This window comes from Sus scrofa, chromosome 6, assembly GCF_000003025.6.
Source record: "Sus scrofa isolate TJ Tabasco breed Duroc chromosome 6, Sscrofa11.1, whole genome shotgun sequence".
NCBI lineage: Eukaryota > Metazoa > Chordata > Mammalia > Artiodactyla > Suidae > Sus > Sus scrofa.
Genome location: NC_010448.4, coordinates 141,215,789 through 141,239,023, shown reverse-complemented (window position 1 = coordinate 141,239,023; position 23,235 = coordinate 141,215,789). Strand labels below are relative to the sequence as shown.

General features: G+C 38.1%; 1 protein-coding gene and 1 pseudogene across 2 annotated transcripts in view; one reads left to right on the top strand and one right to left on the bottom strand.

Moving 5' to 3' along the window:
* NEGR1 (neuronal growth regulator 1) overlaps positions 1-23,235 on the bottom strand; it is an 872,018-nt gene that overhangs the window by 413,391 nt on the left and 435,392 nt on the right. The gene's annotated exons all lie outside the window — the stretch shown is intronic.
* On the top strand, positions 2,020-2,856 carry LOC100515147 (annotated as a pseudogene).

Genomic DNA, 23,235 nt, shown 5'->3' with positions numbered 1-23,235 from the left:
AGTAGCTCTAGCAAACCATCACACTCAGAGGAAAAGGTAAAGTCCTTTCAATGGTCAACAATAGCCTGTCTCTTGTTACCCTACCACTTTTCCATACCATATTCTTTCCCACTCTGTTCCAGCCTCACTAGCTCCTTGCTTTCAGGAATTCCCCCGCCTCAGGAACTTGCAGTTCCATGTATCTGGAATCTTCCTTTAGATATATGCATACTTTTCTCTTGTGCTCCTTTAAAATCTTTGGTTAAGTGTCACCTAATTTTTCCGTGATATTTGTATTTATATGTCTAACCTTTTTACCTTCTCTGATAAAAGTTTGTCCACAGCACTCATACTTTCTATCATTCTATATGGATTACTGTTCCATGTTAACAGATTTGTATCAATCTTTGTCTCTGTTCAGCCCTCAGCACCTACTTCAGATTCTGTGACATAGTTGATATTCAATAAACATTTATTAAATAATTGCAATGTATTTAAATTTCCTTCTCTGATAGAGAAAATTACCACCATCTTGTATTCCTAATGCCTATAGGGTAATATAAAATATTAAATTTTTTACTGTATTAAATATAAAATAGAATTAACATAAAAAATCAAGCATCAGTCTTAAAGAGCACATGCTTGATGTTTTTAAGCAGAGGAATCATGAATCTAAAATCACAGTCCTATCATTTCTATCAATTCTGATATTTATATAAACACTTCTATGTAATATTTGGAAATGTTTACTAAGGATATGACACTTACTTTAGCTTGTGTTTATTTATTCATGTGTTATAAACCTGATACTAAATAGCAATCACATACCTTGTTGCCAATATCCTCAACCACTGTGAATGTTGCAAGGTGAATTAATTAGTAAGAACAGGTGTAATGTATTTCTACGAGATCTCCCGGACATGTGGTTGGCTCCATAGCACAATATAAATAAAGTGTATATTCATAAGTAGATACCAACTAATTTAGGTTCATATGTAGAATCATAGAGACGGCATTACACTCCTTATGAATATCACTTTCAATGATAATAATGCACTAGCGCAGTTTTGGAGATAATTGGAATGTCGTGTTTAGCTAGAGATTTCATTGCAAGCTCATTACAGTTTGCAAACAATATTTACAATTTCTCATGTTTCTTTTTGTAAAATGCTTAACTACTTGGCTGCTGTAATGTATAATAGGAAGAGAACTGAAATCCATGTGCACCTGGTTTATTTAAATGACAAATTTTATTCATGTTCTCAGTAATAGGCATCAGAAAGGCAAACAGAAATTAAGTGGTTAATGAAAAAATAATGACTATAGAACATTTGCTTTTGTAAACCTTTCAAGCTCTCTTTATCGAAATAAAAATGATTGAAAAGTAATCTCAAAACAATCTAAGGATTTCAGTCTATTACCTTTTATTTTTTTCTGTAATTACTTTGTGTACAAAATATCTGCCACCCTTCTACCAAGAAATTCCATTATTTCTAAAATTAGGAATATCCAATACAATAATCTCAAATTGGGAGTGGGCAATAGATAATTCTAAGATATGTCATGAAAATTCATGCCACGATAAGCAAAGATATTGCTATCCCCATTTAGAGTGTGTTAGTTCCCCGAACTAATCCTTTTAATCAGTTGTTTCATTCGGACCAAAAAGATATAGTAAAGATGATATTGATATATTTAATAAAATACATTATAAAATATTCACAAATCTAACTCCAGAAGCTAAGCACCATTTGAATTAAAAAATTTTAAAGCTCTCTCTTTCATACTAAAGTTAGAATCCCTATGATTTGGGGCTTAAAATGGTCAGAGTAAAACCATATAGTAATAAAGATTTTTAATACTCTAATGTAAGAAGTATCAAATGAATGTGTGGATCGGCAGTCAGCTTGAGCACTCACGGTAGTGAGGAGTTTTCCTCGGCCGGCAGTCCTGCCTTCCGCTGCCCTTGCTGGGCTGCGCCGCTCCAGCCGAGAAGCACCTCCATGCTCCTTGCTGCTTCCCTCATCATCGGCAAACACCATGATGAAGAAAGAGAAGAAATCCTTCAACCAGAGCATGGCTGAATGGAAGCTCTTTTACCCCGACCACTGGAGAGTTCCTGGGGCGCTCTGTCAAGAGCTGGGGTTTGATCTCGCTTTTCTACCTAGTCTTTTATGTGTTCCTGGCTGCACTCTTTGCATTCACAGTGTGGGATATGTATGCTTCAGACCCTGAACCATGAGGTTCCAAAATATCGTGACCAGATTTCTAGTCCAGGACTTAACGGTTTTTCCAAAACCAGTGTAAGTGTTGGATTATTCGTTGTGTCTGATCCAGAGTCCTATAAAGGGTACATTGATGACCTTAAGAAATTTCTAAAGCCATATGACTTAGAAGAACAGAAGAATCTCACAGATTGTCCCTATGGAACATTTTTTTGAACAGAAGGGACCAGATTATGATGCATGTCGGTTTCTTCCTCACTTACTTGAAACATGCAGTGTTGTGATTGATCCCCAGTTTGGCTACTCCAGAGGAAACCCTTGTATTCTTGTGAAAATGAACAGAGTAATTGGATTAAAGCCTCAAGGAGAACCAAGGATAGAATGTATTTTGAAGGGTGAAAGCACAGCAGTTCTATCAACTTATCCTCCCAATGGAAAGACAGATGTAAAATATTTTCCATATTATGGAAAAAAACTGCATAGGAACTATCTGCAGCCATTAGTTGCCATCTGCCTCACCTTTGATGCTGGCAATGGCATGAACGAAGTAACAGTTGAGTGCAAGATTGATGGATCACGCAACCTAAAAAACCAGGATGATCATGACAAGTTTTTAGGATGAGTTGCTTTCAAAATCACCGTGCATGCATAGTAAGAGTTAGGATATCTCCACAGAGTAAATGTTGTCTTGTCTGTCTTCATTTTGTATCAGCTGGACCTGCCATTCCAGAATGGAGACCACCTTGGAGAAGGTGGAGTGGTACATGACACTGGGGTAACATCGCAATGTGCTTCCAGACCATAGTGTTCAGTGTCCTCTGAAGTAACTGCCCGTTGCCTCTGCTGCGTTTTGAACTATGTACAGTCATCAAATGGGTACTGTGAACACCTGATTCTGAACATGTAGAATGGGGGTCTTAATCCAATTTTTATGTGGTTTGATTGCCAAGTGTCTAAAGCTTCATGTGCTGTGCCATGTAAATATTTTACAGATTTAACACTGGTTAACTGTCATATTTTGATGCCAGCAAAGTTTTAGGGGATAAAATGGCACCTGACCAACATCAAATGACTTTATACCTACAAGAAAAGCAGTGTGTGGAGTTCTGTATGTGAAGAAGAAAAAGGAAAATAAAAGTGGATTTGAAAGGTTGTCAAAAAAAAAAAATGTGTAGATCTATGCAATGATAGAAATAATTACAACTCAAAGTCTTTTGGGGAACACCCTCCAGTCCTCCCCCTTAAAAAAAAATACAGCAGGTGTTTTTCTAACCACAACTATAGCTTCCTTGTGTCAGAGTTTAGAAAATTGCTATAATATAAACGACAGTTCATGTTGATGCAAAATTTATTATTTTCCCAGAACTGTGGTCAGTGATTGATGCACATTATCTCATTCAGTCCTCACAATGGCACCATAAGGTGATATTCTTATTATTCCTATTTAATAGATTTTTAAAAAACGAGTAGTTGAGTAATCTGCCAAAGTTATGAGATAAGTAAATGTCAGAGCTAAGCTCAGATTTAGATGTTTTTGGGCACTAAAACCCTTTATTAATCATTCTTTGATGCTAGGGTGCCACACACATTTAAGTACCACACAGATATATCCATCTGTTTTAGAAATCAATACTCTGAAAAGTTTTGAGGAGTTACCAGAAAGCATATAGCAGTAAATTTTGCATAATTTTGCACCAAAATATGGTTAATGAAGACCTTTCACTTAAATGCAAACTTTGAACAATTTATGGACAGAGAGACTAAACATTTTTGTACTAGGTAAAATCAAAGCAATCAAACAAATAACAAAACATCCGGAAAAAAAGACTGACTCGTAGTGAATATAAACAGAAGTAACAATGCCCCAAAATAGAAATAAAAAGTGACATTGCATTGAAAATCTAATGAATTAATTCCTTATGAAGAGGCACTGAAATTAATAGACGTCTTTCATGTTTAACTGCATACAATGTTTATGTGATTCTTATCCTGTGGTACAGGTTTAGTCCAAGTTTATGTTTGTTTGTTTTTTTTCCTTACACTTAATAACGTCTGAGCCAACAAACCATTTCAAAACTTTTTAAATCAACATTTGAACCACGGAGACCCAACTGAGCAGTGGATATACAATTTGAAATTAGAGAGAGTAAATCAGGTAAGCAGTTTCTCTTAATAAGGCCTATTCCTACCTCCCACCTGAGTAATGTTTGCACTATAGAGCCTCTTCTGCAACTAAGAGTGGGAACTATTACAGACCCCTGAGATTACTTTCATAAACATAAAAATATTAGAAGATGAGATTGGTCATATGTATTCGTTATGCTCTACTCCATATATATATTAATTTTTTTTTTTTGGCTTTTTGGGGCCACACCCATGGCATATGGAGGTTCCCAGGCTAGGGTCTAATCGGAGCTACAGCTGTCAGCCTACACCACAGCCAGAGCAATGCCAAATCTGAGCCTTGTCTGCAACCTACACCATAGCTCATGGCAACGCTGGATCCATAAGCACAGCCTGGGAGTAAACCTACAACCTCACGGTTCCCAGTTGGATTTGTTTCCACTGTGCCACAATGGGAACTCCAATATATATTAATTTCTTATGCTCTATCTTATACTCAGTTTCACAGTACATATTATTCTTTAAAAATATTTTAAAAACATCACCTATCTATACTAAACAGAAAATATCTGAAGCAGATGACTCGAAGAAAAGATTTTGGTTCCCAATGTACAAAATTATAAACAAAATATCATGTAACTTTTTATGAGAAAGAGTAAAACACACCAGCCCCTCCCTCACAAATACAATCACCAAACAGCAAAAAGTTATAACACAGAAAAGGGGAAAACACTCTGAAATAATATCAAATGAGGACTTCAATCCAATCCAAGGAGAAGAAACGCATGTGCCAAGATTTTTTTAAACTATGAAATTTGTTACTCTAAATTCTTCATTATCTACTATAGATTTTTCAGGTTTCATTTCAAAGACTGCTCTAGCCCTCTGATCATCAGCTAGGTGTGATGGAGATAAAAACAAATATTTTTTTAATAAGAGTACAAATTAGGTGCTTAAATATATTATTTCATTTCCCACAATCAATGTGCCAGGTAAATATTCTCTCTGTTTTACATGGGAGGAAACTAGGCCCGAGAACAGCTAGGAAGGCTGCCAGTCACAAGTGGTTCAGATTTGCAGGTATTTTCTGCACATATGCATCAAGACTCTTTATCATGCTTTCTATTGTAGCTGCATGGTTTTTGTATCAACAAGAGAATGTACTTCATCTACTCTGAATCCAAGGTAATACCAGTTCTTCACTGCTAAAAGCATTAAAGTGAAAATGAATAGGATCTTTTGCATAATTACTTCCCCCAACTCCTTGTTACATATTGTTATTTCAGAAAAAGAGAAGAACAATAGGGGGAAATGAGAGATTTTTCACAGAGTGGTAGACACCTAAAATGGATGTGTGATTTTTTTCCCCCTGAGAGTAAATTATCTAAAGCTTTTAAATCAGTGCATACTAAATTCGCTCAAAGCAAATAAAAATGACAATACCTGCCTCTCTGTAGCTTGTTTTCTATATATGGCAATTTGTCACTGGCTAGCAAAACCTAATAAGAGAAATGCGTATGTGCTTTTTTTTTTTTTTTTTTTGGCCATTTACATGATTAGATCTTTAACAGCATTGTGATTGAAGAGCATTCCTTTAAAGATCTCCACCTATTGCTTATTAAACATACATCTCCATGTGTGTGAAAGCAGCAGCAGGGAACTGACAAGATAAGTGATGGCTGTACAGGAGAGAAAAATGCCTAAGCCTCCATTCATTGTTTCCAATTTACTGGTGTTGCAGAAGCATGTGGGCCCTCGTGGAAAGTCGTGCTTTTCTGAGGTTTTGATTAACCTATATCATCCTACTGCTCCCATCATCATCACACAAGGCAGTTAAGTCAACAGATATAATAGGCCTTGGAATCGTCTCTAGAAATTTACTGCCATGGAAATTCAACTAGCTTTCTCATTTATCTCACTTTTCAAAGAGTTATCTCAGTGCCATCCACATGGTGCAACAACAGTAAACTAAGCTGCCATGATCATTTATTCATTCACAAAACTTTTCTTGTGCGTTGACTATTTCTCAGGCTCTGCCCTAGGCATGAGGGTTATGAAGGCAAATGATGTATGTCCCCCAAGTCTTTGTAATGTAATGCATCTAGATGATTAAAAATACTAACTAAACTTCTAAAATCTGAAAAAATTATCTTTATCCAAGGTATTCACAGAAATAATAAATACAGATAAATAAAATTTTCTCTATTAACTATTTTCTGAGTTTCTAGTCACATCATTGTTACATGTGGCATATAACATTATGCTAACAGAAAAGGAAACCCTGTATGTCCAATTTGGTACTGAGAAGTTTGTGTACGTGTGTGTGTGTGAGTGCACAACACTCTAAAGGACTTCAGTGTGGCCTGACTTACACATACAAAAACATAACACGGGCCTTCTCAATGTTTTTACTCTCTTGTGATCCTTAAACATTTGTAGTTTGGGAAAAATTGCTTTGAACATGTCAAGGGAAAAAATAAAATAAAGAAGAAGAGTATTGTTTTGTATGGAGAGAAACTAAAACCATCTCAGACAAATGGTAATTGTCCATAAAAAGATTTTCCAAAGGGTTTTATTGTCAGTGCACTGTGATGGTTGATCCAAATGAAGTTTATGATGAGCTATGAGCCACTTTACGTTAGAAGGAATGATACATTTTCATTTGTTCAACCTAGCAATCTGCACTATTGACATTTATTAAAACTCTTACTTAATTGGCAATGGCAGACAGAGGACCAGCTTTTTGGGGGAAAAAAATAGGGCTCCTGCACTGAGGCTGAGCTCCTTTGTTTTTTAGGATCTTGTATCAACTTTTCTACTCATTTTAAATTAAAAAAATCATGTCCAATGATACTGTAATGATATTTTTTAAAGCATAGTTTTTCTTCTACATAGAGAATGGAATTAACAGCATGGTGTGCTTCCCCGCCACAATCTCTAGTCTATGTTTCAGCTGCTCACCTTTCAGTTAATTTTGCAATTTTCCAGTCAGGTAATCTAATCACCACCATGGATAGAACTGAAGCTGTATTCAAACCGTATCAAAAGTACAGTATTGAAATGCACTGAAAGCTTTTTAATGAGTTTACTGAAAGAGCAATATTGTACAAGACATCAAATTTGTTAACCCTTGTTTATTAACGTATGCATTTCTCAAATGTGCTTTTCTGTAAAAGAGACCTTCCTAGGCTCAGATATCAGCAAAAATTTCCATTGGTATTTTGGTGGTTTTAAACAAGTACGTTAGCACAAAATTCTGCTGGAGACTCTTCGAAAACACCTTAATAGAAACTCCAGGAATGAACAGAAGGAGTCAGTATAATAGGTAGATCATATTTACCCCTTAAATCTTTCAGGGAATTGTATCATCTCTGTAAAGAAATATGAAAGACAAAAACCATTTTCATGATTACTTACTATCTCCTAGGCACAGTACCATATGTTGAAAGCAACCTCCAAGGGAATATTATCACCATTAACTAATGACAAGAAAAACATTATTGACTCCAGAGAGTGAGATAAGGGATTGGAGATTTGTGCTAATGAAGTAATTAAAGCTCAGAAAATTCAAGTTCCTTAGTTCAAATGACAAAGTGAGCTGTTTTCCCCTCTGAAATATTTCCTTGGTGTGGGTGGTTCCTTGAATCGTTTTGATCCAGGCACTAATGTCACCTCCTTGGAGAGGCTTCCTTGACCTCCTTATTAAAGAGGAGCTGCACATCCTCAGCCCAAGTCAGTGGCTATCTCATTGCTACATCATGTTTTCTTCACAGTACCTATAATTTGAAATTATATCATTTATTTTTCCTAGATTCTTTCATTGCAAGACCTTTATCCATTCTTCACCCGTTCACTAGAATGTAAGCCTATGAAAAGAGAACTTTTCAATGTTTTTATTGTTGTTTTTCACCCTTTTAAAATTCAGTACTTAGTAGCTACAAAATGAGTATTTGTTGGATAAATGTATGCATGACGAATGAAGGAAGGAAAATAATAGAGCCAGGATGCAAATTTAGGTTTTCTGATTCAATATCCAAATATCACATTGCCTGCAGATACCTAAGTTTGAAGATTCCAATCAATGTCTCTGTTCTTTGCAGGTACTTTGGAAAAAACTCTCCTGCCCAATGTGGTATGGGTAAAATCAGTCATAAATACTTTCCCTTCTCCCCTTTTCCTACCTATCAGTTTCTCTTTCCATTTAAGTCAGCCAGTGACCCTTGATAAATTGGATCATGCTTAGAGGTTATACAAGGTTTCATATATTATTCTTTCTTTTATTTCGCTACTTTTCCACTATCAGTCAACACCCCTCTTATGTCTTTAATTTGCTTTTCACTCAAATTGGATTTCTGAGTACATCAGTAAAATCAATTCCTTTCAAACATACTTAATCCCTTCATCCTGCTTATCTCTTATCACTTATCTTGAAAACTCAGAATACTCAGTAAGATCCAAATATTTGCCTAGCTACTTGCTGTCTGGTCTGAATTCAAATTCATGACCACAAAACTCAAATGAGAATTTAATTCCCTTAGCATGCATACATGCAACAATTTCTTACCTTGTCTTTCTTCAAATTTACTATATTAGTCTGCTTTCTTTCCACCTCTCACCCAACCACCCACTCTTCACCCCTTTAGTGGAATATACTTAAGTATATGCATATACTTAAGTAGGAAATATCTCCTTTTCTCATCCCCAAATCTATAAATGAATCTGCATCTATATTCACACAATATGCCTTCTAAACTTAACCATGGGTAAAATATTCCTGATTCTATCAAAGCTCAGTCCTTCAAATTTCATCCTCTATTACATCTTTTACAGCTTCTCAAAAACTTTCCTTTTCAAATAATCTCATTTTTAAACTAACCATATCATTTCCTAATTTCTAGAGGGTCATCCTTTGTTATCTCTTATTTAAAAAAAAAAAAAAAAGATGAAAACCATCCTAACCCCCTCGCTCTCCCCATTCCTTTATTAGCCTTCAAAGTAAACCATGTGGCCAAGTTTTCTATAGCTGACTTCTCTCCTCAACCCACTCAAGTGAGGTTTTTGCTCCCACCAGTCTAGCTGAGACCCTACATCTGAAGATGACCAATGGCCTCTGTGCAGTGTGCTGCCCCTATTCCTCTCCAAGAAAGGATTCGCTGTGCAGCTGCCAAGGGGCTATGGTGAGCAGCTGTCAGCTGGCATCTGCTGCAGAGACCTGCCTGTTCCAAACAGCTGATACTCAATGCAGGAGCAAGGGAGGAGGTCCCAGCCATTTTGCTGACATGGGGTAATTCTGGTGGCCATTTTAGCTCTCGAATTTCCCTGCCAGGCTGGCCAAAGCTTTAAGCGTTCATCACGGTTTGACATATTCCTCTGCCAAGTCCCACTTCCTTCCTCCTTCCTTTCACAGGTGTTTTTTCCCCTAATAAATATCTTACATTCCAAAGTCAGCATCTGCTCCAGAGAAGCCAACTTGTGACAATCAGTACAAGAGGCAATTTGAGACAGCAGGATGGAGGGTGGAGTTTGGTGTTTGGATAACATGCCACCTGGCATCACTAGTATAAGGGGCACAGATGGCACCTGGGACCAAGCGATCATCCAATAGAAATGTTCACCTTTGGTAATCTGGTGAAGCATGAGGATATGTGGACAGAAGGGCATATACTAGCAGCTGATATTGCTACTGCTGTTGAAATGTATGGAATAAATAATAGATGTAAGAATAACAGGATTTGATGGCTATTGCTAAACACCACAGTTGCTCTATAGCAATGCTGCCCAATACAATAAGTCACCAACATGCTGTAGTTATTGTGAACTTTAAATTCAGTTAGACCAAACTGAGATTGCTATACACATAAAAACCACAACAGATTATAAACATTCACCACAAAGAAAATGTAAAATATCTCATTAATGCTGATTATGTGTTGAAATGATAATGCTTGGATGTTGTAATAAAGAAAATATATCATAATTTCATCTCATTTTGGTTTTACTTTTAGAAATGTGACTACTAAAAATATTTGAAAGTAGAAGACATTATATTTCTATTGTACATTTCTGGTCTATAGGAAAAACAAACAAACAAACAAACAAAACACCACCAAAAAACAGTTGAGATTGAGTAGAAAGCTAGATGTAGGAGCCAGTGGGCTTCTTTGGTTTTATACAAAGTAACTAGTGTCTGCTCTAGTGAGAGGCTGGAGAAAGATGAGGATCTGGTTCAAGATTTAATAGACTATAGGAACATGAAAGGGGTTTAAACACCAACTAAAGCCAAGGTCAGGAGGGAGACATCTGGGTACATGCCCCTAAAAATAACTCCTTAGGCTCTGAGTTTCCTGAGTCTGTGATATAGCCTATGAACTGTATTGAGAGCATGCACCTGCTGCCAGCACCTGCTGGAAGACAATGAAAAGTCTTATTTCATCCAAGGAAATATGTACCCACCTCAGGACCTCCTTCGCTCCTCTCCCCTCCTGGTACTGGGTCTGAATCTGTGAAAAAGTTGCTACATAAGCCAAGTCGGATGAGGTGGTCTCAACATGAATTAACTGGGTTTGGGTAAGTGCCTGTGGGACTGGATTTTGATGGTGGTTATTCAAGGGGGCTAGTTTACAAAATTCAATAAAAAAAGGCTTTATTGACTTGGGCGTGTCCTCTAAAGTTAGCAGGATTTAACTAGCAAGGATCTTCCCCAGAAAGCCTCATAAAGTCCCTACTAGGATGACCCCTGTAAACATGGAAAAAGTGGCCGCACATTTTGAACTAAGTTGAAATGCCAGAATTGTCACCTCAACCTCTGGAAGAGGGGGACAGAAGGCTCGGGGAAATGCTAGAATGAATGTTCAGTGTATGACTGGAAGACTCAGTGGATGATCATGCTCAACATGAAGGCTGGGGGACATGCCATTTACTAAGACCATGAGGAATGTGTGAAAGGCATGGCACCAGTATTAGTAAAGGTTCAGTCATTTGGAGTAGGAGAAGTATATACCTTTTGAGAAAATCTTTTGGTGTTGCTGCTGGGCACTAACAGAAAGTAACTCTTTGGTTGAGACTGGAAGATAGAGAGACTGTTACAGATCTTTGCTCACTGAAATCAGTATGGATGGTAGGACCCCAAAGCAATAGAGATTAAGTGGCACCAAGAATCCAAAGGGCTTACATTTTTGGGTAGTATATGCAATAACAGAGTGGTAGCCAATGAAGCCTGACATGCAGAGGTTACAGAGCTAGAACACAGCATCTTTAGGGGCAAAACAGGCAGCCAACAGGAGTAATACTTAACTTGTACCAGCAAGAGAACTCAAGGTTAGATGGTTAAGAGGATTAGGGCAGCCGTCCAATAAAAATTATGATCCCTTGCCCAATTTCCAGACCTGATCAGTTTTCAGACAGAGGATCCATTCATTAAGGATGTGATAGGTTTCCAGGTGGAAGGACTTCAAAATCCTATAAATGTACATGGTAGTGATTCCTCCAGTATGTCCCCCCAAAGGGACTATGGCCATTTACTTGGGGAAAGCAAATACCTATATATTTTGATGGCTGTTGGACACAGGGCTTAGGATAACATTGCTATTCAGAGACCATCATCATGGTCTCTCTGTTAGAGTGAGGACATACAAAGGTCAGATATCAAATGAATAAATGAAGTCTTGGTCAATATGTACCCTTTAGCATAATCACTAGTGATCATTTCCCTTGCCCTGGAATGTACAATCAAGAATGACACTGAGAAATTGATGAAACTGTTCTACTGTTTCTTTGGTCACTGGGTAATAGCTATAATACCGGAAAGGCCAAGTGAAAGTCCCTGGCTCTGTCCTCTCCTCCCCCAGTCAGTAGGAAATGAAAAACATTATTGACTCCAGAGAATGAGATAAGGGATTGGAGATGTGTGCCACCTTTATGGACCTAAAGGACGCGAGGGTAATTGTTCTTATAACATCATTATTGAATTCTCTAGTCTGAACCCCAGAGAATCAGGGTGGATCCTGCAAGACAACTGCAAGCTTAACCCAGTGATAGTCCCTTTGCAGCTGCCATATTGTATATAGTATATTTGCTACGGCAAATTAACATGGCCTTGGGAACTTGGCAAAAAGCCATTTTTTTTTTTTTTTTTTTTTTTGGAATAGGTATCCCTTTCTAGCTCGGGCAGAAAGACAACCAGAAACAATCACATTCACAGGAATTGGGCAAAAATATTAATTTACAGGTTTGCTCTAGAGCTACATTCAGTCTTTCTCTTTCTGTGATACGATAGTCTGAAGAGATCCCAATCAGCTAGATAACTCATAGTACTTCATATCAATCTATTTCATTGGTGATTTGACATTGATATTCCAGATGAACAAGAGATAACTGGTATTCTGGAGGCCATGGTAGAACCTGTACATTCCAGAGAGCAGAAAACAGAACCTGTGGAGATAAAGGGGTCTGTCATGTCCAAAATCATCTGAAAGATCCTAAGGAAATGACAAGTCATTGCATCTTGCACCTTCTAGTGCCAAGAAGGAAGCTCAGTGTTCTAGTGGGTCTTTTAAAGTTCTACCATGGGACACATTTATAACATATTCATTCCATATCAAAAAATATGTTGGTTTACACAAAAGATTGACACAAATTTGAGTGAAGCACAGAGCTCACTGTGAGAAAACGGCTCAGCAGTAGGTCCAGGGTAAGGTAAAACAGCCCCACCACTTGGGGCATCAAATCTGGTAGGCCCTATAATTTGGGGCTATCAGTGGTGGAAAAGAACAGCACGTGGAATTTGGATCATTTGATCCTGCAAAGGCCCCATACCATAGGGCCTATCTTTTGATTTTACCCAGTGGGAGAATCACAACATAGGCCTCTAGGGTGCTGAAGGAATGCCATGCCATTTGGAGTAGGAGAATTATATACCTTTTGAGAACATCTTTTGGTGTTGCTGCTGGTTACTAACAGAAAGCAAGCACCTGATCATGGGGTACCACATGGTCACCATCAGAAATTACATGATCATGAACTTAGTTCTTTCAGATCCAACAAGTCTGAAGGAATGTTGCTGGATCTCTCTCTACAACCAACACAAGATGGAATTTGTGCATTTGGGATGGAACATGAGTCAGATAAGAAGACACAAACAAGATGTTTAAGCAGATAGTTCAGGTCCCCATGGTTACCAGCACTATTGTAATGCACACCTTCCTCAGTCCACATCTAGACCACAATGAGATGAGGTAAGAGTAACCAGTTGGTAGAGGGAGAATTAGTCCTAGTTTGGACCATAAAAAGGTTGTCTTTGTATATGAGTCAAAGATATACAGAGGCTGCCCTGTAGACTTATGATACTTAAGGTACCCTTAACAGACAGTTTGAGAAGAGTTCCCTCTGTGGCACAGTAGGTTAGGAATCTGACTAAAGCAGATTGGTGCAGGTTCGATTCCTGACCTGGCACAGTGGGTTAAAGAATTCAGTATTGCTGCAGTTAGGTCACAGCTGTGGTTCAGATTCAATCCCTACCTTGGGAACTTCCAAACGTGACCATATATTAAAAAAACAAAAAAATAAGACAGTCTGAGGGAAAATTCTCTCAACTAGTGGAGATTTCAAGCAGTGCAATGGGTCATTTACTTTGTGTGAAAAGAGAAGCAGCCCCCAAAGTGGCTAAGAGGTGACCTATGCAAATGGCCTAAAATTAGAAGACTGAAATATTAGACAAAGAGTAATAAAGCAGAGGCACAGCAATGAACCTGGGGGATAAAGTGGGAAGATCTTTGTATTACATGTAAATATCCACTAGAGATTATTACAATGGAAGGGGCACTAAAAAGCCATGTAGATAAAATGACTCAGGTGTCATTGAATACACAAGTACTGGCACATTGGACACATAAACAAAATGACCATGATGGCAAATATGAATATTACACATGGGTCCAAGAACATCAGTTCCAATTTATCGAGGCTGATCTAGCTACTAATGCTGATAGTGTGTTCAGCTGCCCGTAACTAAGATCAATGCCGAGCCCTGGATTCTTGAAGAGACTTGCCACTTAATGGCAAGTTCACTCTATGGCTGACCTTGCATCCTGGAAAGACCAGTGGATTTTCTCATGGGAATAGGCATCTGTTCTCCAAATAGGTTTGCCTTCCCAACTCTTAGGGTCTGAGCCAGATCCACTATTCCAAGGCTCTCAGAATGTTTGAGCCACTGGCATGGAATCCGACAGACCAGGGTGGCCCTTTTACAGTAAAGGAGGCGCATGACTAGACCCAGGGCCATTGGACCCACTGGTTGAATCACACAATTCATCCAAACTGTTGACCTTATGATGTGTTCAAATAGCCTTCTGATAGCACAGCTGAAGTGCCAAGTTGTAGGCACCATTCTGAGAAGAGAAGTCCCATCCTCCAGAAACCAGAACATGCACTGAATCAAAGCCCTTCATAATTGTGCTGTGTCACTGAGTGGAAGAATACACAAGCCCAGGCATCAAGGAGTGGAATCATTTGATACTAATCAAACTCTGTGTAGGCATGACAGTTCCCCTTGAGCACTGAAACACATGCTTCGCCTTCAGGCTCAAATATCCCAGGCTTAAAGACTAATGGAGATGCTTTCCTCCAGAGTCCAGATTTCTGCATCATTGCTTTCTCCAGGATTAAACACTTCTTTATGGGACAATGGACAGTGAGTACACCCATTCTCTTCTGAAGAAAACTAAATCCCCACTAAACAGGGTGCAGTCAGTCCCTGAAATCTAAATAAGATGATCGCCAATTATTCCTAATTGAGTATGGTTTGTTCCTCTATATCCATGATAACCTTGCTATATCCATTCCCTCATTCTGAGTAGAAGCAAATGTGATAAGAAATAAAAAAGTTGAAAGGTAAAGAAACTTTAAATGTTTGGGGAACATTAATAGTTCCATGTAAAAAAGAAAACAAACTTTGCATTTTCAGGGTGATCCTTGCTGCCAAACGTACAGAAATGAACTCGAGGTCTTTTATATATTTTATCTTCCATTCTCTGCCCCCCCCTTTTTTTTTTTTTTAATTTCCCAGTATCTCAGACCTGAACCTATAGGCTAAGGACAGACTTCCTAAATTTCAAGAAACTTATAGACTCAAACCAGAGTTTCTAGTCAGTGTTTTGTTTCTTCTTCCATATTTCCAGAATTTTTATTTTCTCAGGAAAAGACCATACAGATAAAGTGTTCAGAAAACAGTAGCAATGATAGCAGATTTACCACCTGCCCATTTACTGCCTGCAGATTTACGGCCAACGAAGCCTATTTTGCCATCTGGGTCAAAGTCATATTTTCACTGGAAATATTTTGGTAAGTTATTGCTGGCATTTTTTACATGCAGGTGGTGATCACACAGGTTTTATGGCACTTTCATAACTGCACGTCTGACTGAAGTGCACAGAAGCTGATCTTTTGTGAATGTCTACAGAAGTGATTCAATGAAATGGAATGCACTTTATTCATTACATTTACTAGCATGGGAGAGATTCCTTTAATAAAAAATGCAATCTGAGAGAGGTGCCAAGTCATTGTCCCTGGTTGTTTCCAGAGGTATAGATTTTGGTACTTAGGGAAAACAACAACAACAACAACAACAATTGGCTACTCTTGGACATTGAGGCTGGTGCTACCTGTACAAAGAGAATATCAGAGTTGATGGTGGGTATCTGTCCAGAAGGGTACCAAAGCTTGTTAATTTTGGTGCTGCAGCCTTTGCAATGTTCTCATTTAACACTTTTATTATTGGAAAAAATGTTGCAGGCTGGTGTTTTGGTTTCTGTGTGTTTTTTCTTTGTTTTTGATAATTCCATAGATATGTTATAAAGGAGAGACATGATTATATAAGAACTTTTAGATAGTGGAAAAAAAAATGTGACTCAAATTAAGGAGACCTTGATTCTGACCTATGTTCTATAACCTGATAGTATTACAGTCTCATCCAACCATATTCAACCTCAATTTTATCTTTTGCAAATGGAGGAAGGGGGTAATGATAGAAAGTACACATTCTTTTTAAAAATTTAAATATCATTAACATGCACAGATCTTAAATGTTAAATAGCAATGAACTTTGGTATGTGCACAATTCTTTGTAACCATCCTTCACAACAAGATATAGGACACTTCCAATACTGTAGAAAATCTAATAATGTCTCCTTCCTGTATACCCATGGCCCTGTCCACACATGAAAGAAATAATCCCTTTCTGATTCCTGTTAACATAGATGAGTTTTGCGTATTCTTTTGCTTTTTATAAATAGAATCATCTAGTTTCTTTTATCCAGTATAACATCTGTTTGTACATATACTCCTCTTCACAGAGAAAAGGGGAAAAATGTCTTCCTTACTGCCACTTGCTCACGGATAATCTTAAGGAAATGAACCTCTTCTTATACTTCTTTTTAGAGAGTATATGTCATGTTGGTTATTAATTGTTCAATAAAGGAAGGAAGGCCCATTGAAGTAGGAAGCTATAGCTGTGAAGAAGAATATTTACAATGTCTTGGTTTCAACCTCACAAAAGAGCTGTCTGTTATTCATTTGTATTAAAAATATACAGCCCTGCCCCCAAGTATTTTTGAGTTGTTAACATTTTTTGCTTATTGAGGAAGGCAGGGTTAGCTAGTTCTCAACCTTCATAACCGTAGTTCTAAAATATCAAAATGACAGTCTTAATAGAAAATTTTGAATATTATTAGTGAGACTTAAGGATAATGACAAAGGCAAAAAGAAATCTACATTAAAGTAAATGTAGATTTGCCTAGTAATAGCATTTGATTAATATCAGTCAACATTCCTTTAGTGAAGAAAGGTGAAAACACTAACTGTATTAATAGGGCCTGTAGCAGCTACTGCTCTTAAGCTTATACTTTGTTCAGATCAGTTTCCACTATTGCCTTTTCTCCTTTGATAAACAGGACACTCATCACCAATCCAGCTTGGTATGACTACTCAGTAAACATCCAATAATTATTAAAAAAAATAAAGTCACTTTTGGTTTTGTTTCCTATTTTATATATTCAAGAAATAGAGTGGAGAGGAAAATGAAATGATTTTCCTTGAGAAATACATAAAGTTTTTTTTACTACTAAAAGATAGAAACAATCCCAACTTTACCTTTGATGGGTAAATTTCCTAGGCTGCTGAAAATTTTCATAAGAATGACTGGCTTTCCATTTTCCAAATAAATTGGAGGGTCTACATCTTTTACCAGCAGTTATTTTGTCAGGCAACGCTGTTACATCAATGAAAAGGCTGAAAGACTCTGTAGATAGTCGTTTTTCAATTTCTGATGCCACAGATACTTTGTGACTCAGTGTTTTTGTGGTAAATGCCAACAGAGAGAGAGAGAGATACTGGTACCAATACTTGCTGAATCATTTTCATCATTCTCATATATATATATTTTGTTGTTTTTTCTCGTTTATCACTCAGAAAATACAGAAATTAAGAACAAATAAATGACAACACAGACCTTTTCTCAAAAATGTTTGTTTCCAGAATTAACTTTGTGAAGACAAAAACAAGCAACACAGAATTTTCACTGTTTTTTCAAATCTATGTCTTTCCTTGGATCAGAGTTGTTAGGTAACTAAACCAAGAGATAGCATACATTAAACAAACAAAAAACAACAAACAGCATAAGCTCTTCAAGATTTTCTTTTTATCTAAACTGACCCAGGTAAAAATACAAATTCCATGTCAACTGTAAATACATAACAAACAAAAAAAACTGTGAAACCAAATGTGAAGTCAAGTCAAAACTTTAGCAAATAAATATTCCATCTCTGACAGTTTCTATAAGAATTTAACAATTTCTTTCTAACACAATTAAAATCTCAGAATCAGATAAAGAGCAGAAATTACTTTTAAAACCAGACATATTCAAATAATGAAAATTATTCCTTTATAAAACTGTGTAATAAGTCTTATTACAAAGATATGAACTAAACATTTCAGGGTATTTGGAATAGAATAACTAATTGGTCATTATTATTCTGGATTATAATTTTTTACCTCTCTCACTCTCCAACTAGACTGAATTTCAGAGCAAGATTGTGTGTGTGTATGTGTGTGTGTTTATGTTCAATATGTTTACTTCACTTTTCTGCATATTGTTAGACCTTGGTAAGTGCTAAAAAAATTTTGTTTTGTTCTGAATTAGTTCTATTCTCAATCCTTTATATGGAAGGCAAGGATGCAAACAGAAGAAAAAGAAAAGGGACATAGTAAAGAGAAAAGAGCAGTGGTAATTTGGGTCCCAAAGGAAAAAAATTACTCAGAAACACACCCTGTTGTTGTTATATAGGCTCTTGACCTTTTCTGTTTCTATTACAAAAGATAGGTTTTCTTTCCTTTCCTCTTCTTCTTTTCAAATGTTCACCTACACAATCCACACTGCTCCCCACAATTCTGTTTTTTTCACTCCTCTAATGAGTATGTTGGTCATGTCTGTGGGATACAAGTCCACATTGCTTCCTATTTCCCAGTAACCTATGCCTATTACCATCAGAGACCAAATTCTTGAAATTCTTACTTTCTAGCAAAGTACACCTGCTGTCCTGCACTCCACAGGAGCTGCTGTTTGTTCTGATTCTGTGTCATTATTTATTGCCTACAGTGTGAGCTGTGCTCCTTCAAGGAAAAAAGGTTTGGCTTATGTTTTCCTCCCAATCAATGTACAATGAATACTACTGACGGCTGAGCAATGAGATGTGGCTGAGGCCTGAAAGTCAAGGGCTTGTGTGTGTGTTTCAAGGCAGGTCCCACTCATAGAGAGGGAGGAGGGAAACATGATCACATTTGGAAATTATATAACATGGGTAGAGTTCAGCCTTCTTTTCTCATCCTACAGTACTGCTATTACCTATAGTCTGAATCCAAATTAAATTGGAAATAAGTCTTCAAAGTACATTGTGGTTTTTTGACCATTTTCTCATGGATGGTACATGCATACTGATCTCTCTCATAGTCTCTTTCACTCTCTTTCTCTCCTTGGCTCTGATAAGCAATAGGTTTGATGTCTGCTCAAGTTTCTAATTGCTAGAAAGTGGGTAATGGAGATTATTCTCACGCTTGCCATACATGCTCTTGAGAAAACATCAAAAACTCTCGGAGACGGGATTAAGATGGCAGAATAGAAGGATTAGAGCTCAACTTCTCTCCTAAAAACAACAAAATTCACAACTAAAGACTGAGCACTCTTCACCAAAATGGACCGGAAACCTTAAAAAAGATACCCTACTCCAGAAGAAAAAGAGGAGGCCACATCAAGAGGTAGGAGGGGCAATTTCACGATATAAACAACCCCATACCTCTGGGGTGGGAAGCTCCACAGACTGAAAACTAACTGGTTCACAGAGACTCACCTACAGGAGTGAGAGTTCTGAGCCCCACATCAAACCCTCACGTGCGGGGATCTGGCACAAGGAGAAAGAGCCCTGGAGCATCTGGCATTGAAGGCCAGTGGGGCTTGTGTGCAGGAGCTCCAAGGACCTGGGGGGAAACGGTGACCTCATTCTTAAAAGGCACACACAGACTTTCACGTGCATTGAGTCCCAGGGCAAAGCAAAGTCTCCAAGGGAATCTGGGTAAAACCTGACCGCAGTTCTTGGAGGACATCCTGGGAAAACAGGGGTGAACGTGGCTTGTTGTGAGGGAAGGACATTGAAAGCAAAGCTCTTGGGAATATTCAGCAGCAGTGCCTTTCTCTGGAGCTGGCCATTTTGGGAAAATCTGGCCCCACCTGTCAGCCAGCTGCTGAGAAACCCCAGGGCAAACAACAATCCAGGTGGGATCACAGCCCCACCCCTCAGTAAACAGGCTACCTAAAGACTCCTCAGGCACACAGCTGCCTCTAATCCCATTCAGAGACTAAGCCCCACCCACTAGAGGGATTAGAATCGCCTCCTCCTACCAGGGGGCAGGCATCAGCCCCTCCCATCAGGAAGCCTACAGCAAGCCCCCATACTGACTTCAGCCACAGGGGGGCAGACATCAGAAGTAAGAGAGGCTACAAATCTATAAGAAGGTCACCACACCAAAAACCTATAAAAATGAAAAGACAGAGAACTATAACTCAGATGAGGGAGAAAGGAAAAACTCCAGAAAATCAGCTAAGCCATGAGGAGATTCTCAGCCTCCCGGAAAAAGACTTTAGACTGTTGATGCTGAAGATGATGCAAGACATTGGAAATAAACGGGAGGCAAAGATGGATAACTGACAGGAAACACTGACCAAAGAGATACAAGATATAAAACTTAAACAAGAAGAGATGCAAAATACAATAACTGAAATAAAAAATTCACTAGAAGTAGCAAACAGCAGAATACAGGAGGCAGAAGAACAAATAAGTGAGGTGGAGGACAGATTAGTGGAAATTATGGATGCAGAACAGAAAAGAGAAAAAAGATTGAAAACAAATGAAGAGAGTCTCAGAGAACTCTGGGACAATGTGAAACGCACCAACATCCATATTATAGGGGCGCCAGAAGGAGAAGAGAGAGAGAAGGGCACAGAAAACATATTCCAAGAGATAATAGCCAAAAACTTCCCTAACATGGCAAAGGAACCACTCACTCAAATCCAGGAAGCACAATGAGTACCATATAAAATAAACCCAAGGAGGAATACACTGAGACACATACTAATCAAACTGACCAAAATTAAAGACAAAGAGAAAATCTTGAAAGCAGCTAGGGAAAAGAAACAAGCAACATACAAGGGAAACCCAATAAAGTTATCAGCAGATTTTTCAGCAGGAACTCTGCAGGCCAGAAGGGAGTGGCATGATGTACTTAACAGTGATGATAGGAAAAAACCTCCAACCAAGATTACTCTACCCAGCAAGGCTCTCATTCAGATTTGAAGGAGAAATCAAAACCCTCACAGATAAGCAAAAGCTGAGAGAATTCAGCAACACTAAACCAGCCTTACAACAAATACTAAAGGAACTTCTCTAGGCAGAAAAGAACAAGAGAAGAAGTAAAGGAAAAAGAGCAGCAAAAACAAATCCAAAGTAATTAATAAAATGGCAATAAGAACATACTTATCAATAATTACCTTAAATGTTAATGGACTAAATACCCCAGCCAAAAGACATAGACTGGCTGAATGGATAGAAAAACAAGACCCATACATATGCTGTCTTCAAGAGACCCACTTCACTTCTAGGGACACACACAAATTGAAAGTGAGAGTATGGAAGAAAATATTTCATGCAAATGGGGATCAAAAGAAAGCTAGAGTAGCAATATTCATATCAGACAAAATAGACTTTAAAATGAAGAATATTTTCAGGGACAAAGAAGGACATTACATAATGATCAAAGGATCAATCCAAGAAGAAGATATAACAATTTTAAATATCTACGCACCCAACATAGGTTCACCACAATATATAAGCAACTGCTAACAACCTTAAAAGCAGAAATCGACAATAACAAAATCATAGTGGGGGACTTTAACACCCCACTTACAGTAATGGACACATCATCCAGACAGAAAATCAATAAGGAAACACAGGCCCTGAATGAAGCATTAAACTAGATGGACTTAATAGATATTTATAGGACATTTCATCCAAAAGCAACAGAATACACATTCTTCTCAAGTCACATGGACCATTCTCTAAGATTGATCATATCCTGGGCTACAAATCCAACCTCAGTAATGTTAAGAAAATTGAAATCAGGGAGTTCCCGTCGTGGCGCAGTGGTTAACGAATCCGACTAGGAACCATGAGGTTGCAGGTTCGGTCCCTGCCCTTGCTCAGTGGGTTAAGGATCCCGCGTTGCCGTGAGCTGTGGTGTAGGTTGCAGACGCGGCTCGGATCCCACGTTGCTGTGGCTCTGGCGTAGGCCGGTGGCTGCAGCTCCGATTCAACCCCTAGCCTGGGAACCTCCATATGCCGCGGGAGCGGCCCAAGAAATAGCAACAACAACAACAACAACAACAAAAAAGACCAAAAAAAAAAAAAAAAAAAAAAAAAAAAAAAAAAAAAAAAGAAAATTGAAATCATATCAAGCATATTTTTTGACCACAATGCTATATGAGTGGAAATCAACAAGAAAAAAACTGCAAAAAAAACACAGACACGTGGAGACTCAACAACATGCTACTAAACAACCAATGGATCACTGAAGAAATCCAAGAGGAAATTAAAAAATACCTAGCAGCAAATGACAACGAAGATAATGACACTCCAAAAATTCTCAAAGAAATTAACACTGGAAAGTAGGAAGGTGAAATTCTTGGAAGTCAGATTATTTCATATTGTGAAGACTTTACTAAACTTTTCACATTCTAAATGCTCTCTGGCTTCTGCAAGGCAAAAGTAGCTAAAGTGATGCGGAGAATGACTTGTTGATACAGACACTTGAGACTAGATGGTGACAAATTTTGATACCTGAAGATCAGCAAAAGCCAGATGGTGATTGAGTGTCAGGGCACAGGAAAGCCTTGCCATGATGCACTGAGCCAGGCAGTAGAGAGCTCCAGGGCAATGGGGACAGATCTGCTGCTGTTAGGACACTCTCTCAGGGCTGGCTGGGATGGTGGGAATTTGAGTGACAGTTGTCTTCTGGAGGTAAGTCATTTAGTTGGCTTCTGGAGGTAAGTCATTTATTATCAGTTAATAACTTGGGGTGGACAACTCAAGAGGTCTCCCAGAGAGAATCTGTGGTGCACATTTGAAAGGGTGTTGCGGGATAGGTTTCAGCCCCTCTGCAAAGAGGAATGTCAGGGAAATTGAAGGAGAGGCCTGAAGTGAGACAGTCAGTAGAAAAGACCTGTGTCAAGGATTTTCAGCTTCTGCTGGCTCAGATGAATGGAACCGCTTCTCCTTTTTTTCTCTTTTAAGTAGGTATTTTTATTAGCTAT